Raw genomic sequence first — 19,050 nt, 5'->3', positions numbered from 1 at the left:
CTTGATCCGCGATCAGCTCGTAGTCACCGTCGGTGAGGGTAATTGGTTCTTCATGATATGCAAGGCAAATAACATTAAGAAATGTGCACTCTTTTATCTGAGTCACATCAAAGATTATGCTTTAAAAGATTAACACTTCGAGGAAGGCCAAAACAAAGAAAATTTAGCCTAAATTTTTAATTGATGCTTAACTTATAACCACATCATTGAACTAATTCAAGATAAGCATCAAAGCATATATTAGGGTTAAATTCAAATTTGAATTTAAACTTTTAAGTAAAGAAGGTTATAAAATTTGGACCACTAAAAAAAATAAATCACTTCCTAATTTATGGTTAAAGGATCTAATTAGTTTAAGTTTGAAAAGGTAGGTTTAGCTAATTTTTAGTTAAAATAATTTGCAAGGATTTAAATTATAATGTAAGTTTAGATTTTGGAAGTTTGCATCATTTCATATATCATTTATAGAAATTACACATCAAAATTACAAATAAACAAGCTAACATGTAGGAATTGAAGATATTACATTTCCTTGTTTCAAATTTAAATTAGATTCAAAACTATTTGGTTTCATACCAAATCCTTTTTACAAAAGTTATAGAGTTCATAATCTAGTTTCCAACAAAACAAGTTTTGCTAATTTTGGAATTTTCTATGATTTGTTATGCATTTTACAAGACAGCACATGCACATCACATGAAATAACAGACGTCTAGGGGGGGGTCTTGGTAATTTTGCACTGGAACCCTTGGAACAACAGAACTAATTGCAAAAAGGGCCTTGCCCGACCCTGCGACGGCCGGCACGTCGGGCACGACGGCGTTCCTGCCGGCGGCGAGGACTCCGGCCAAGGGGGGGCGGTCTAACACCATCTACAGGACCTCGGAAAGGCATAGGACAAGGAAGCACCGGACTGGTAGAAGGAGAACAGAGCGGCCGACGGACGGGGCGGCGGCCGTGGCGGCGCATCGCCGTTCCCGGCGAAGGGACGGCGAACACGGGCCAGGAAGGGGCGCACGAGCATCAGTGGACCACCGGGGAACTATTTGTCTACCTGGTGGAGCGGGAGGCCGGGTGGAAGAAGTTGTCGACGGGAGGACCGAGCTCGGGCGGCTCCGGCGAGCGGCGGCTCGGGGTGAGCGAGATTCCGGCAGAGGGGCGGTCGGAGTTGATCTGGCTCGAGCTGAGGAGCAAGAGGAGAGGGTGGGGAGGCTACTGGTGAAAGGAATTGGGATGGGGTGGTGCGGTGAGGGGGAATTGCAACGGGGAGCGGCGGCGGTGGTTCGGTGCTGCGTGGGGAAGAACACAGAGCAAACCAATCGGGGGAAGAGAGGGTGTGGTTCAGTTTGTAGCAGCATTATCTCACAGAAGAGAGGGAGACGGTTGAAGGAAGAAAGGACTACGGCCGGGCTCTGGATTGCGGCGGCGAGGTGGCGGCCGGCATGCACCCGAGGGCACCGTGGCGCTTGCGCAGGAGGACACCGGAGCAGGGGCTACTGCGGTGGACAAAGGGTAGACCGACGCGTGGAGAGGGGCAGCATGAGGTGGACGGCGGCGATTGCAAGACGGCGGCCAGGGGAGGCGCTCTGTTGCCGGCGTCAGTGCAGGAGCAGAGGAGTAGAAGGGGGTGCAGAGGAAGAAGAAAGGAGGGAGAGATCCAGGGACTTGTTTGCAAATTTTAAAAGTTACAGGGACCCTGCAGAAAAGTACTTTTTCCCACTAATCTAGGGGTTTTCTGAGAAAAAGTCCAACATGAAAATTGTAGAGTTTTTCAAGCTCTACACTTTTGCTTTAAAACTCAAATTCAAAAACTCAAAGTTTGCCACATTACAAAATGAATTTTGAATCAAGGTAAAATTAATTTACCCCTGTCCTTACCAAACCAAGTTTTAATCAAATTTTTGACATATTTACATTATTCTTAGGATGTCATGATGACAAATAATTTTTTTTTCAGATAGGTCCTCAAATAAGTACGAAATTACTTTACCCTTACTTGTTACACAAAAGACCCTGTAATCTGTATTTTTACACATAGGCCCTTGCCTTTACTTAAGAGCTGATTTCACCTTATGACCATACCCAAAGCACACACCTTGCACAAAAAGACTTGTAATGCATGAAAATTTTCAAATACACCCTTAACATCTATGTCTATTACATCCAGGGTTTAATTTGTATGAATCTTATTACCTGGATGTCACAGCCTTCCCCCCTAAAAAGAATCTCGTCCCGAGATTCGGAAGCGGAAGATGATTGAACGATCAGATTTGGGAATTAGTTGAAAGGAAAGTTGGGAAATTCTATTGAAGATAAGATTCCGTTTCCCAAGTTGCTTCCTCTTCAGTGTGATGATCCCATAGGATCTTATACATTTTAACTGTCTTTCTTCTGGTGACTCTTTCTTTGGTATCCAAGATTTTGAGGGGTTGTTCAACATAAGATAGATCGAGTTCGATCTCGGTGGCTGGAATTTCAATGATCTCCGAGGGTACCTTGATACACTTTTTAAGCTGAGAGACATGGAAAATGTCGTGAATAGCACCCTTTTGAGGTGGAAGGAGAAGTTTGTAAGCCACTGGGCCACAAATTTCAAGAATTTTGAAAGGTCCGATATATCGGGGTGCTAGTTTCCCTTTTACCCCGAAACGCTGAACGCCCTTGGTAGGAGATATTCGGAGATATACAAAATCTCCTATTTGGAACTGTAAGGGTTTCCTTCTCCGATCCGCATAACTCTTTTGTCTAGATTGGGCTGTTTTAAGATTGGCTTGAATAATTCTGACTCTATCCTCGGCTTCCACGACTAAATCTGGTCCAAAAATCTTGCGCTCACCGGTTCAGACCAACTCAAAGGAGTTCGACATCTGCGACCATATAAGGCTTCAAAAGGTGACATTTGAAGACTGGACTGGTAACTGTTGTTGTAAGAGAATTCGGCCAAGGCAAGATATTTGTCCCAACTTATCCCATAGTAAATGATACAAGCTCGAAGCATATCTTCAAGAATTTGATTGACTCGTTCAGTTTGTCCATCTGTCTGAGGATGATATGCAGAGCTTCGAATCAGTTTGGTGCCGAGAGCGGAGTGTAATTGTTCCTAGAAGTGTGCAACGAATGGTGCTCCTCGATCAGAGATGATGGTCTTAGGAACACCATGTAACCGGACAATTTGATCAAGATAGACTTCAGCATATTTCTTGGCAGAGTAGGTAGTATGTACAGGAATAAAGTGAGCCACTTTTGTGAGTCTATCGATAATCACCCATATGGAGTCATGTTTTTGAGATGTATTAGGAAGACCCACAATAAAATCCATACTAATGTCTTCCCAATTCCATGACGGAATGGGTAAGGGTTGGAGTGTACCAGAGGCCTTAAGGTGACTAGCTTTGACCCTCTGACATGTATCACACTCAGATACATACTTAGCAATTTCTCTTTTCATCCTGGTCCACCAAAAATGTTGTCGTAAGTCTTGATACATTTTGGTGCTACCGGGATGAATAGAGAATTTGGACAAATGAGCTTCATCAAGAATTTGCTTGTGAAGCTGATGATCTTTTGGTACAACAAGGCGTTTGTTGAACCATAAGACTCCCTGAGGGTCAATATGGAAACACTTGTATTTAGCTTTTCCTTGGGATAGTTCTGATTTGATGATTTTGATACCCTTATTATGTAGTTGTGACATGATAATTTTATCCTGAAGGGTATTCTCCAAGGCTAAAAGATTTAGGCTGCCTTGAGGAACGATCTCTAGATTGAGTTTCTTCATCTGATTGCAGAGAGTGTCACTAATAGCAATTGTGGTTGCACAATGGCAATGTGTTTTGCGGCTAAGTGCATCCGCAACCACATTAGCTTTACCAGGATGGTAATATACTTCAAGGTCATAGTCCTTAATCAATTCTAACCATCGCCTTTGCCTCATATTCAAATATGCTTGGGTAAAGATATATTTGAGGCTTTTATGATCCGTGTAAATGTTGCACTTAGCACCCATGAGATGGTGCCTCCAAATCTTAAGAGCATGGACAACGGCTGCTAATTCCAAGTCATGAGTTGGATAATTTTGCTCATGATTCCGAAGTGCTCTGGATGCATAAGCAATGACTCGGTTATTTTGCATTAGAACACAACCGAGACCTGTTCCAGAAGCATCACAATAAACATCAAAAGGTTGGGTATTATCCGGCTGAGCTAGTACGGGGCAGTTGTTAAAAGCTTCCTTAAAGTATGGAATGCCTCATCACACTTATCATCCCACTGATATTTAACTCCTTTCTTAAGAAGCTCAGTCATGGGCTTAGCTATCTTAGAGAAATCCGGAATAAATCGGCGATAATACCCTGCCAATCCAAGAAAACTTCGGATTTGATGGACTGAAGTTGGGGGCTTCCAATCCATAACTTCTTGGACTTTTGTTGGATCAACCGATATGCCTTCGCTAGAGATAGAGTGTCCTAAAAATTTTACACTATCTAGCCAAAACTCACATTTTGAGAATTTGGCATAAAGACGATGATCACGTAATCGTTGAAGAACGATATGTAAATGATTGGCATGGTCTTCCTTATTTTTGGAATATATTAGGATATCGTCGATGAAGACCACGACGAATTTATCAAGTTCTGGCGTAAAAACGGAATTCATGAGATACATGAAATATGCCGGGGCATTAGTAAGCCCAAAGGACATAACCAGATATTCATATAACCCATATCTGGTCGAGAAAGCCGTTTTTGGAATGTCACAAGGCCTGATTTTAATTTGATGATAGCCAGAGCGTAAGTCAATTTTTGAGAAGACCTTAGCTCCAGCTAATTGATCAAACAAAATATCAATGCAGGGAAGGGGTACTTATTTTTGATAGTGACCGCATTGAGTGGACGATAGTCAACACATAGCCTTAGGCTATTGTCCTTCTTTTTGACGAAGAGAGCGGGACAGCCCCAAGGCGACGCACTTGGGCGTATGAAACCTTTATCAAGAAGATCTTGAAGTTGGATTTTAAGCTCGGCCAATTCGTTTGGGGCATACGATATGGCCTCTTTGAAATAGGAGCGGTGCCTGGTTGGAGTTCAATTATGAATTCAATATTTCTATCAGGTGGCATTCCAGGCAAATCATCGGGGAAGACATCAGGATATTCGCAGACTACCGGAATATCCTTAACTTTGAGGCCTGTGATAGCATAAGTGCAAGAATAGAGATATTCCTGCCTGGGCAGATAGAGGGTAATGGTTCTATAATATGGTGAATTGATTTCAATAACTCGGGAGGAAATATCCAACAGCACTCTATGTTCAGTCATCCAGTTCGTCCCGAGTATAACGTCAATACCCTCTAGGTTTAGCAAGATCAAATCAGTTTTAATCACTTGGCTGCCTAGTTGAATTGGCGCACTTCTAACCATTTGATTAGAGGTAATCTTACCTCCAGGAGTGGAAATCATATATGATCCTTGGGTGGAACAAGGGTCAAGTCATATTCGGGTACTACAGTTATTACTAATAAAACTATGAGTTGCTCCAGAATCAAATAAAGTAACAACTGGCTGATGATGGATGGAGAACGTACCCGACATAACAGGGGCTCCGTCCGGAAGTTCCGCAAGGGTGGTGAAATTAATTTGCCCCTGCCGGACTTGCATCAGGGGCTTTTTACCCTTGTTCTGATTACCTTGGTTAGAGCTTTGCCCTTGATTAGGCTTCTTAGGCCGTGGACAATCCCTGATGAAATGATCTGCACTCCCGCAATTAAAACAGCGATAGTTGCTGCCTTTCGGTGGAGCTTGTCGCACATTTGGCCTTGGGCCAAATTGCTGTTGCTGCTGTGGAGGTGCAGAAGGTCTATAGCTTCCTGGTTGTTGAGGCAGCCTAAAAACCAATCGACCAAACGGGGCATTTCTCTGCGGTGCTCTTATTTGGGTGTTAGGAACGACCCGATATCTTGGTGGTTGAGCACTTGAGGATCTCGTAGGGGTCTTTCTTTTCTTTTCCGCACGGTGTGCCATGATACAATCCTCCTGGGTTAAGGCCATATTTACCAGCTCACTGAAACTATTGGGTCTAACAAGATTCAGGCGTTCCTTAAGCTTGGTATTAAGGCCACGACGGAAGCGGTCTTGCTTTTTGGCATCATTGTCTGCTTGATGACCAGCATATTGGCACAGATGATTGAACGTTTGTGCATACTGCAATATCGTACTGGAGCCCTGAGTAAGTGCCAAGAATTCATTTAACTTCCGCTCCAGTAATCCTTCAGGGATATAATGTGCCCTAAAGGCAGTTCGAAATTCTTCCCAGGAGATAACGTGTCCCGCGGGCTGCATGGTACAAAAATTATCCCACCATATGCGAGCAGCACCGCGCAGCTGCTGAGCAGCAAAAGAAGCTTTGCTTGAGTCCGCACAAGGTATAGTCAAGAGGGCGAACTTGGACTCAATGATATGAAGCCAGGCATCAGCGTCCAGAGGTTCTTCAGCTTTACTGAAGAACGGGGGTTGAGTGCTAAGGAAATCCTGATAGCTGGCCACTGGAGGGGGAAGGTCGTCATGACCTCCACGGAACTGTTGACGCTGCTGGTTTTGTTGTGCTTGTACCAGCAGATTAAGAAGCTCCGTCTGCCGTGCCATCACCTCAGCTAGATTGGGAGGTGGTGGGGGCGGCTGTTGAGAACCACTAGCTTGCTCTGCCCGGAAACCTTCCGGGGTTCCACGTATGGCTCCCACCATATGAAATAAAGGAGACGTCCGTTAACATTCACATAATCTTACTCCTAGTTTCAGAAAATGCATCATCCATATATACCATGCACACATTCCATTCAATCTTCTCATATCAATATATTAAGATAAAGATTAGAGAGATAAAAACATGAAACTTATATTACAACATGGATACAAAGGTTTTTCTCATTACATAGCTTATAGAATCCACCTACCGGCCATCTATATTACATCAAATGGCACTAGATCTAAACAAGCTACACCTTAACTAGAGCACCTCACTCTTCGCAGAGTACAACTAAAAGAAAGTTGACGATTCGATAACTAGAAATCGTCGAAGTTGCCTATGGAAGACTGACTACCAGAAGAAGAATGGTGAGGACTAAGAACAGGATCACCATGTTTAGAATCAAGTTCTGAGACTCCTTCAATCTCCTCTGGATCCTCTTCTTCAGCCTCAGGTACTGCAGGTGCAACGGGAGGGATCGGTGGTTGTTGCAGTTCTTCGATTTGAGCTTGAGCATCATCAACTGCAAGTATCAGATCATGGATTTGTGCCTGTAGGAATTCAATGACGGTATCACGCTGAGTGATTATGTGATCACTCTCATTGATCTGATCCTCCCGGTGATGGATAGTTTCGTCCCGTGCTGCAATAATCTCGTCCTTTTGAGTCACTAGAGTTTGAAGCTGATCCACTTGAGTATTTTGTCTATCAGCTTCTCTATAGTGACCTCGGGCAATATAGATTGCTCGGCCCAACTCACGACGCAAAAGTAGATGATAATGGTACTGTACATTCATAAACCGCATCATCCCCTGGAGTGCTTCTTCCGGGGAACCGTCCAATCTATGACTCTCAGGGACAATTCTGAGGTTCCATTCTGGCTCATCGGGATCTGTCGTTGAGAACAACCCGATGGGCTTCCCTGAAACTTCTTTCGGATGCTGGACGCAGAAACGATAGATCGCTTCTAATGCTGCTGCTTCAATTGTATCCACGATACGATAACCCATCACGTTAACTTCGATGGGCGACCATTGGGAACGAAATGGATGCTGTGGAATAGTCATTCTGACATGAGCTCTATGAATTCCATCCTCCACGAACTCGACAGCATCATACTGAGGAGGCTCCGTATAATGAAAAGATTGCAAGGATTCCCAGAGTAGACGAGGAAAACCTTCCCAATGGAGGGCATTGGTATGAAGATGCCCTTCCGGATCCCAGAAAACATTAGGTGAAGCCGCCATCTGCGATCAAGAATGCAAATGGTGAGATGTGTTTACCTCGTTAGAAGGTCACAAGGTAAATGGAAGAACGATTGGGACTAACAACCATAGGATCTCTAACCGGTATATAACTTAAGGTTTTGACCAACACCACCACATGAACCCCATTAACTCATATTAGAAATAAACAATATACTATTCATCTTTTTCTAACTGAAACATACAATGCACCCTTTTGTTTATCAAAGAATTATGCATGCACGTACTACTCATCCTCTCAACCAAAAACAACTGCCGAATACTTTCCGACTTACACGGTTAGATTCGGTGGCATAATATATACGTCTCTCCCTAATAACTAGTCGATAAGCCCTATCCGTCCTAATTTCGTTAGCGTGGTTAGTGTACCTGCAGAAAACCACAATACATATATATATATCCAATGAACCTTTCATGCCAGCATGTCATGAAAGCGTTCCCATTCATTACTGTTCACTATAGAAACAACATCTGTACAATTACCGTCGTACAGACAACGTTAACATATGTCGTCGAAACAACGTATTCACGGGGGGTACCGCAAAATGCGGGGGTATGAACAGCGATCGCCATACCCTGCGCCGAACCTTATACTCCCAATGTAGTCAACCTAAGTTGGTACATTGGCAGCATCTCAAGTAGGCCACTGCTTGAGAAACAGCGTTCGGTTCGCATCACCGACAGGAAGGCCAAGCTCCCTCAGTTGGCTGAGGATCCTTACCTCCTTACCTCACAATCGAAGGTGTCGTTACAGAAAGTAAAGTTGGGTTGTGCATGAATTTAAGTTTTGACTAAAAGTAATGCTGGTAGTTAGATTTATATACATATATAATACAGCCACCTCTATTTTCCCTTAGACATCACCCTAGGGCTTTACGTATTAAGCACAACCTTAACGAATCCAACGTTCTTTTTGCAAAATACCTTGTAGAACAAATTTTATACTAAAAGTGTTTTTAAGGCACCTTACATCTCCAGTGTACACTTGTTAGCTCTGATACCAGCTGTGGCAGAACCAACCTGAATTATACCGGCTCAAGTACGCGAGTCCATATTAGCGGGCTCTGGCGTGCTTCAAACGGTATAAACCTTGGGCCTGTCGGGTAATGTCCCGATAAACCACCGAAAGCAGGATCATAACAAGGTACCCCGCACGAAGGCGAGTCCAGAGATACAAGGGCCATCACATTTTACATCACAGGCAGTTATATTACATGAGTTGTTAAAAAGTACATGATCTTCCCAACCGGGGAATTCTTACAAAACAACATAAGTTTTAGAGTAACAGGGATACCAAAGTACGGTATAATACACGACGTCGGTAAGGATGTCATGCTTGCCCTTGCATGACATCACTCGGAGGGGTCCGGGTTGGCCAGGGACGGGTCCCACTCCACGGACCAACCATCAGGCAGAGGGTAGGGCCACGGTACAGGTAGGGCTTGATCAGCAGAAGCATTACCTGAACAAAAGTTATAAAGCAAGGCTGAGTATTCTAATACTCAGCAAGGCTTACCCGGTGATGGTATACATAGCCATATAACTAGACTCATGAACTCTGGCAATGGTTTTGGGGTAAGTTTTCAGCAGAAAAGCAACTAAGAGTAGATCCTTAATTTCATCTTTTAGCTTTTGAGGTTCTAGTTGAATATCCATTCTAGGTGAGCATCTAAATCTATACAAGCATGGTATAATCTTTAATCATTCATCATTTTAGATAATATCAAAATAATTGCTCTTGTTACTCAATGTGACAAAGGAATTAAGCAGTCTCAATCATCGTGAGAAGCGGACGATTCGAATCGAATTTAACCTTGCAAGGTAAACCTAACACACACGCTTGGAACACCACAGGGTTGTTCCGAAGCAACCGTTTGCCTTTCATTCCGACTCATGGATCAGAGCCACCACAAGCGACTGCAGGTCATACGCACTTCCAAAGTGCAGGACGTACGTCTGTAGCGCGACTACAAAACCCGTACTCCTGGTTGCCCAGCAACACGTATGCCTACACGTCGAACATAAGTAACCAAAAGAAGCAAGACGAGTGGTGGGAGGTATGTCCACTACTCGGGCCGATTGGCTACTAGGCTTACCGCTTACCATATTTCGCGGCATGTGGTTAGTACTTTCAAACGCTTAACCCCGATCACCACACGCTGCGACCTTATCAGAATTTTAACAACACAGACGGGGTATCACCTCGACCATGATACCTCACAAAACTCCCGTCCGTCATCCTTATAGTGATAATAGAAATGTAAGCATTACAACTCCTATGTCGCGCGAGTGACAGGAAATCACCCGACTTCTACCGGCCCTATTAGCAAAGCAGCTATCCGGACTCAAATACTGGTATTCAATACATTGGTTCCTAGGAGAATGCAACTAGGGTTTCAAGCAATTCCTAAGAACTTAATGCAGAGATAGATATAATAATATAAATTGTAGAGTAAATAAAGTAAGGTTTATGTCCGGGGCTTGCCTTCTTGAGTAGGGTTGAGGGTAGAAGGGTCAAGGTCCTCCGAATCTTGGTTCGGAACTTCAGTTAGATTCTCGACGGTGTCTTCGGAATTTCCAGAAATTTCCTCGGCTTGATCCGCGATCAACTCGTAGTCACCGTCGGCGAGGGTAATTGGTTCTACATGATATGCAAGGCAAATAACATTAAGAAATGTGCACTCTTTTATCTGAGTCACATCAAAGATTATGCTTTAAAAGATTAACACTTCGAGGAAGGCCAAAACAAAGAAAATTTAGCCTAAATTTTTAATTGATGCTTAACTTATAACCACATCATTGAACTAATTCAAGATAAGCATCAAAGCATATATTAGGGTTAAATTCAAATTTGAATTTAAACTTTTAAGTAAAGAAGGTTATAAAATTTGGACCACTAAAAAAAATAAATCACTTCCTAATTTATGGTTAAAGGATCTAATTAGTTTAAGTTTGAAAAGGTAGGTTTAGCTAATTTTTAGTTAAAATAATTTGCAAGGATTTAAATTATAATGTAAGTTTAGATTTTGGAAGTTTGCATCATTTCATATATCATTTATAGAAATTACACATCAAAATTACAAATAAACAAGCTAACATGTAGGAATTGAAGATATAACATCCAGGGACTTGTTTGCAAATTTTAAAAGTTACAGGGACCCTGCAGAAAAGTACTTTTTCCCACTTATCTAGGGGTTTTCTAAGAAAATGTCCAATATGAAAATTGTAGAGTTTTTCAAGCTCTACACTTTTGCTTTAAAACTCAATTTCAAAAACTCAAAGTTTGCCACATTACAAAATGAATTTTGAATCAAGGTAAAATTAATTTACCCCTGTCCTTACCAAACCAAGTTTTAATCAAATTTTTGACATATTTACATTATTCTTAGGATGTTATGATGACAAATAAATTTTTTTTTTCAGATAGGTCCTCAAATAAGTACGAAATTACTTTACCCTTACTTGTTACACAAAAGACCCTGTAATCTGTATTTTTACACATAGGCCCTTGCCTTTACTTAAGAGCTGATTTCACCTTATGACCATACCCAAAGCACACACCTTGCACAAAAAGACTTGCAATGCATGAAAATTTTCAAATACACCCTTAACATCTATGTCTATTACATCCAGGGTTTAATTTGTATGAATCTTATTACCTGGATGTCACAATGGCCTTCTTGGAGGGAATCTCCAGCACGGACTGGGAAAGCTGCTGCGCGGCCGCGAGTACTTCTCCCGAAGCATCTGGCACGCGAGTAGTTGAAGCATACTGGATCGCCTCCTGATTGCAGTCATATGACTTCTTCAAGTCGCCATGGAGGGTGAGTACTCCACTGAGTCCTGGCATCTTAAGAAGCAGATAGACGTAATGCGGTACTGCCATGAACTTGGCGAGTGCCGGACGACCCAATGTTGCATGGTAAGAAGATTCAAAGTTAGCCACTTCGAATTTGATGAACTCAGTATGATAGTTCTCCCGCGTGCCGAAGGTGACTGGGAGGACAACCGTACCAAGCGGGTGTGTCGCGTTACCTGGGACGATGCCGTAAAAGGGGGACTTGCTGGGAACCAGCATGTCCTTGAAATCCAGGCCCATTTTCTTCAGAGTGCTGACGAAGATGAGATTGAGCCCGCTCCTGCCATCGATGAGGACCTTGGTGAGCCTGACCTCCGCCACCACAGGATCCAGGACCAAGGGAAACTTACCAGGCTCCGAAAAGCTCGTCCAGTGGTCATCGCGAGAGAACGAGATGGGGACCTCCGACCAACGGAGTGGTCGTGGTACCGCCGGCTCGACAGACAAAATCTCCCAGAGAAGCAGCTTCTGGTCCCGCTTGGAACCGAAATCCTCATCTCCCCCGAAGATGACGTTGACGACCTTCGAGGCATCTTGAAACTTCGGGTTGCGCCCGTGGTCCTCTTGATCGTCGTCCTCGGGTTCTTTGTCCGCAGGCTTCTTGTTCTTCTTTCCACTACCGGAGTTGCTGAACGTCCTCCAAAGGTGGTAGCAGTCAATGGCGGCATGATTGGCACCTGGGTGCCACGTGCACTTCTTCTGCAGGAGCTTCTCAAACTCCTCCTGCGTCGTCGACTTCTTGCCCCGCGAAGGACGATCGATAGCCGCGATGATATCATCTGGCTTTCGTTTCCGGGGTGGACCCGAAAAGTCCCGCTGGCCTTTATCGTTGCGGTTGTCATTTGAGCGCCGCAGATTGCTATCTTGCCACCGCGGGAACCGCTCCCGCATCTTCTCCTCCTATTCGGACCGATCGTGCATCATATCACGAAGGCCCGCGACAATCTTCGGCCTATTCCGCCCGAAATCCCTGTAGATGCCCGGGTCGGTGATGCCGTTGTAGAAACAATCGATGATGTCGTCCTTCGAGATGTTCACGATGGTGGTGCGGACATCGAAGAAGTGACGTGTGTAGGACCGAAGAAGCTCATTACATTCCTGCTTACACTGAGCAAGATCATGACGAGTACCTGCAAGAGCAATCGCTCCCTGGAAGTTGTCGATGAAGACCTTCTTGAGGTGCTCCCAGGAGTCGATTGAGTTGTTGCTGAGGCTCTCCAACCAAGTGAGAGGCGCAGGGTCCAAAGCTATCGGGAAGTAGACGACTTTGGTGATATTCGAACCCCCTGCGACCTCAATGGCCGTGGAGTAGCAACGGAGCCATTGCTGAGGGGCTTGCTTGCCGTCGTACTCGGTGATGCCGATCGGTTTGAAGCTCTCTGGATACTTATAGCTGCTGAAACATGCAGAAAAAGTAGGAAATCGGTCGCTACAGTCAGTACCTTCCGGTTCGACTTCTTCCCGGACCTTATGCCTGGAGGAGATCACGGTCCGCGCATCGCGACCTTCATTGATGTGCTGGCGCAGGTCTTCTGGAGGAAGTCGATGATTGGCCTGTCGCGGATGACCCCCTTGCGGTGGCTGCTGCCTCCCGCCAGGGGCCTGGCTCCCACGAGCATTGTCGTTGCTGAGCTGATGTCGAGGACGGCCGCCAGCCGTTCTGCTGTGACCCTGGCTCCGGCTCTCACCCACGCGCTCCTCCCTAATGGTGGACGCCGGGTTGTGCTGATCCAACTGAATCCAGGCCCTCTGCGCGTAAAGGAGTGCTTGACGCATGTCCGGATCATGACTGCACTCGAGGATGGCCGTCACCCTGGCGATGTTGGCCACCGGAGTCTGGAAACCCCGTTCGCTTACAGCGGCGAACTCAGGGTCAAGCTCGCGATACATAGATCGCCTACGCTCGTTGGCCCTCCTCCGCCGGATTGTGCGGGCCCTGTTTCTGGCCCTCCGCGCCTCACGATCGGCGTCGTTCTCGTCGCCGGCGTTGGCCGTGATCTCATCTTCGGAGATCGCTTCAAAGTTGACGATAGGAAGATCCCCATCATCCTCGCCTTCTTCCGCCATTAGCACCTGGCGGGAGGAAAGCTCATGAGAACTTGTGTCGACTAGTTCAGTCGACCCCTCTGCCGCGGTAGCCAACGGCCTGCCCTCTTGAAAGGGCAAGGGCTCAAGGTGAGCCACAAGTCGACCCTCTGCCTCGAGTAGATCGGAGAGCACCATGCCCTTCCAATGCATGATGCATCCCTCTGGCAAGGAGGTGATCACCAGATCACTAGCGCCAGAACAACCCGTAGCCCCCCAACATGCGGTGGCTTCAGGCTTTCCGTCCTGGAGCAGAAAGTCCAGGCCCTTCTCTAACATGGAGAGGGGCCCAGAGACGTTGACCTCCTGAAGATCAATGGCCGGTTTGCATGAACCGAATTGGGATCGGCTATGCAGATCCCTAGATTGGAACGAGTCCAACCTAGGGGAAGTTACCGCAACTCTAGAAGAAGTTGAGCTTGGAGCAGACCCCATCTCGATCCTTGTGGCAGATGAAATGAACCGGATTCCCGAATCGAGGAATCCGACTCCCTGTATCGTCGTGATAGTCCCTGGATCAAGCGCTATCACATACAGAACTCATTTCAAGCATAATATCACAGTCATACTCATTAAGAGGTCAACCACGGGTTTAATTATTACATAAATCCAGAGGATCTGTAGTACGGAATTTATTACAAGCCTTTCGGCTAAATCGAACAAGCAGAAGGCGCATAGCGGTAGCTAGGTCTTCGGGCGTCCTCCATCTTCGGGATCCACCTCCACAGGCGACTTGAGCGTAGCTCGGGCCTCAGTCGTACCATCCGTCGTCGTTGGGGTCAAATTCCGGATCGGATCTTGCATCGTACCAGGCTATCCCCAAGGAATGGGATAGGTTCACGTCACCATATGTATGCAAGCTTTATTGTGGTCTACTCTACGGATATACAAGAGTTCAAGGAGTAAAGCTGGGGTTTCCCTATGCATGCAATATATATATATATAAGAATACACATCTTCTTTCATTCCCGACTCGGGCTCTTCCGGCATTCCGGACTCCCGGTCACACACACCTTCCAAAGCTACCAAGTCGATGCGAGGACTCCCTCTCCTCGCATCTCAACTGCCCCCCGGCAGGACAATATTCTAGAGAGAGATAGAAATCATGAGTAACACTAACTAACAAGAGCAACAGAGGAGTAGGGATGTCCATAACCGAGGACGCGGCTATACGTATAGTTTTCACCCTGCAGGGGTTGTACACCTGGACCCACTCGAATCGACATTAGCCGGAGATCAGCCGACTAACATACGAAACACCGGTCTACGAAACGGAAATAGGAGCCACGGCACCATCCGGCTTTCCCGGGTCTTGGGCGCATCCTCCCGCGAGAGGTCGCCCCGGGACTGTGAAGCCTCCCATGCGTCTCGGGGAACGTGAGGTCGGCACCTCCTTCCCCTGCACCGATACTCGATCCTCCTACCGGCTTGGTACCGCGCTTGCTAATCCCGGACCGGGCCCACCCTCATAATGGGTAAGTGGTGTGCACGCTTACAAAGTCCCACAAGTCATGGTTACTCTCACCCGGTCCTTATCTGCCGGAGCGGGCATCTTCGTCTCATGCGTATCCACCACGGTGGTCCGCAACTGCACCCTTAATGGGTGCCCCAAACACCTCAACACACAACCAAAACTGTACCCGCCACAGGTACTCCGTAGGGTGTGCCAAGATACACACCCCAAGCCCTCGATCCACGATCGAGTTAGGTCGCCCACTCCCGGCTAAGCCCTAATCACCAACTCCTGAAGAGAAACCACTTCACACATGCCAAGACTATCCATCCATATCCCACACAAACACATTCAAGGGTTTACAAGGCATTTCATATAATGAACGAATAAGATAGGTTGACAAGGAGTAGGGTTCGTAAAGAGGCCATGCAGGTTTATCTCGATATACATATACACACATACAGCAATAGCATATCTACAAGCAAATGCCTAATAGGGATTCAAATCGTAGATGGGCGTGAACCTGGCGTCTCCTCGAAGTCCTCCTGAGCCTCCGGGTAGTCCTGGTCGTCGGTCAGCTCCTCGCGGACGGATCCTATTCGTAAATACGAGTAAGAGTAGGGACCAAAGTGCAAAAGTGCACAAAAGGTTGCAAATAAGATCCAAATCACCACAATACCTATTCTAACAGGTGGTTCATGATTTTAGAAGAATTATGAAACTGGTTTCATAATTTTCGGAGGTCCGGATAATTTATTATGAATTTTCTAAGGAAAAACCTATTTCTGAATTTAATAAAAGTGTTTCAGAAAAACAGGCCTGAAAACAGGGACACGTGGCAGCACCAGGTGCGTGCCACGTGGCATGCTGATGTCAGCATGACGTCATCAGGGGGGTCCTGGATGATGACGTCAGCAGTGGGCCCTGCTGACGTCAGCGTTGACCGGTCAACGTTGACCGGTCAACGATCAACGGTCAAGGGTCGGTCAGCGGTCGTCGGGCCCCACTGGTCAGCCTCAGCACGAGGCTGACAGGCGGGCCCCTCGGGTCAGGTCTGGGAAAGGAAAAAGGAAAAAAAAGAAAAAGGCTCGGGGTTCTATTGGGCTCAAAGGGGTTTGGGCCGGCTCGAGGCCCATCGGCTCGGCTTAGGCTCACAGGGGCAGCTCGGCCTGCGGCTCAGCAGGCCGGCTCGGGCGGACGGGCTGGCTGGGCACGCGGTTTGGCTCGGCTTGATTCCTCCGCGGGCCGACTTCTTCTCCTCCGTGGGCTGGGCCTTCTCTTCTTCTTCTTTTTCCCCATGCTGGCTGCTCCTTCGCCTTCTCCTCCTCGCGGGCCGGCGGCGACTGCTCATCTCCCCCTCACTGTCAGCTTGCGCCCAGGCGTCAGTGTCCGCGGGATCCGGTGTGGCGGCCCGGATCCGGTGTGACAGAAGGGCGTGCGTGTGTGCGTGTGTGTGGCGCTCGAAGGCGTGTGCGGTGTGAGCGCCCAAGGAGCGCTCGGGGAAATGCCACAATGGCATGGCCGCGACGCAAACGCGACGTCGCGGTCGCGTCGCGGGGTGGGCGTGCATGGCGAGGCCGTGGCGCATGCGTGGCGAGGGTGGTTGCGGCTCGGCCTTGCGGTGTGGGTGCGCACGCACGCGCGCGGAGCCTGGATGCCCAGGGCCGCGGCGTGGCCGTGCCGTGCGCGGGGCACCGGCACCCCGGGCCCGCGGCACGGCGCGGCGGCGGTAGGGCGACGGCGGTTGCGGGGCAAGGAAGCGGCGCATCGGGCTCCTGCAAGAAAGGGTGGCACGGCGGCCAGAGGGGAGGTCCTACGGCTCCTACAGAGGGTTCATCGACGGCGCTAGGCTCACGCCGGCAGCACGGGGGAACGAGAGGGACGGCGGCAGCGATCCTCACCGGAGGGGCTGAAGGGGAAAGGGGCTGGTGCGGTGGCGGGTCGAAGCCGGCGGGTCGTAGCCGTGCAGGAAGAACCGCAGCGTTGGTGAAGACGATCGGGGCGCCGGCTCGGTGAAGCTCCGACGTGGCGGCGACCTGCTCCTCGTGCGGCTCCGGGTGGCGTCCTCCTCCTCCTCGCGCGGCCCTTCTCCTTCTTCCCCTCCTCTCCTCTCACTTCTCCCGGGTGTGGCGGCGGCGGAAAGGAAACAGGGGTGCTGGTGGCTAGGGTTAGGGCGGCGGCCGCGAGGGTTTTTATGGGAGGCGGCTCTAGGGCTTGGGGCCGGCGGCAGCGAGGGCTTTTTGGCGTCCGCGCTGGGACGCGTGGCGGCATCGCGGCGTGGCTGGGGCTAGGGCTCGGCTGCGCGGGCGGCCGAGGCGCGGGGAAAAAGAGGAGCGCGCGCGGGCGGTTGCGGCGGGCTGTCGCGGAGCGAGGACAGGGGCGAGCGCTTGGCAGGTGACGCAAGGAGCGGGGCCGCGGCCGGGGGAGAAAAAGAGGAAAAGGAAGGCGAGCGGTTAGGAGCTCCTGTCACGGAGCGGCGTCGCGGCAGAGGTGAGCGAGCGGAAGGAGACCGGGGTCGCGGTGGTCGGGAGGAAGGGGAAAGCTGACGGGTGGGTCCCGCCCGTCAGCTACCCCGGGTGAAGGAAAGGGGGGAAAGAGCGCTAGACGGTTCGCGTCGCTGGGCTGGACCGTCGTGCGGGCCGGTTCACGCGCGGGGGAAAGGGGGAAGAGGAAGAAAAACAGTTGGGCTCGGGTTGCGTGGGTGGTGGGCTGGTGGCCCATTAGGGGTGTTAGGGTTTACAGTTTGGATTTGAATTTGATTGGCTTAATCAAATTCAAATCCCACACATTTGAAGTAGCAATTGGAGAATTCCAACCAAGTAAAATCCAATAATAATGCCAACTCAAATTTATCCGCAAAAAGTTTTTGAAATTTACAAATTTTGTTAAACAAACCTTATAAACTCTAACATGGAATGTTACAGACTCCCCCCCTCACAAGAATCTCGTCTCCGAGATTAAAGGCTTACCTGGTCCTCGAAAAGGTGCGGGTATTTCTCCTTCAAATCGGACTCTTTCTCCCAAGTGGCTTCTCGTTCTGTGTGATTACTCCAAAGAACCTTGCAATAGGGAATGGAGGTCCTTCTAGTCTCCTTATCTGTCCGAGCCAGAATCTTCACGGGATACTCAACATACTCGAGCGTTTCTTGCAAGTCCACCGCCTCTGGGGGTATCGTCTCATCCGGCACTCGCAAGCATTTGCGTAGTTGGGATACGTGGAAAACCGGATGTACCCCAGCAAGTCCTTCTGGTAGCTTCAGTTTATACGCCAATCCCCGATCCTTTGAATGATCGGATACGGTCCAACGAACCTCGGAGCTAGCTTCCCGTTGATATGGAACCTCTTTGTGCCTCGAAGTGGTGACACCTTCAGGTACACGTGGTCTCCGACTTCAAACGAGAGGTCTCTCCTCCTCTTGTCGGCGTAGCTCTTCTGTCTGCTCTGCGCTACCTTCAGATTCTCCCTGATCTTGGCGACATTCTCCTCAGCCTCTACTATAGAGTCTGGACCAAAATACGATCTCTCTCCGGTTTCTGACCACATCAGCGGTGTTCTGCATTTTCTGCCATAAAGTGCCTCGAAGGGTGACATCCGCAAACTGGCCTGATGGCTGTTGTTGTACGTGAACTCGGCATAGGGTAAACTCT

This window comes from Panicum hallii, chromosome 5 (genome assembly GCF_002211085.1).
Source record: "Panicum hallii strain FIL2 chromosome 5, PHallii_v3.1, whole genome shotgun sequence".
NCBI lineage: Eukaryota > Viridiplantae > Streptophyta > Magnoliopsida > Poales > Poaceae > Panicum > Panicum hallii.
The sequence above is the reverse complement of the archived record's forward strand: the minus strand, read 5'-3'. Positions refer to the sequence as shown.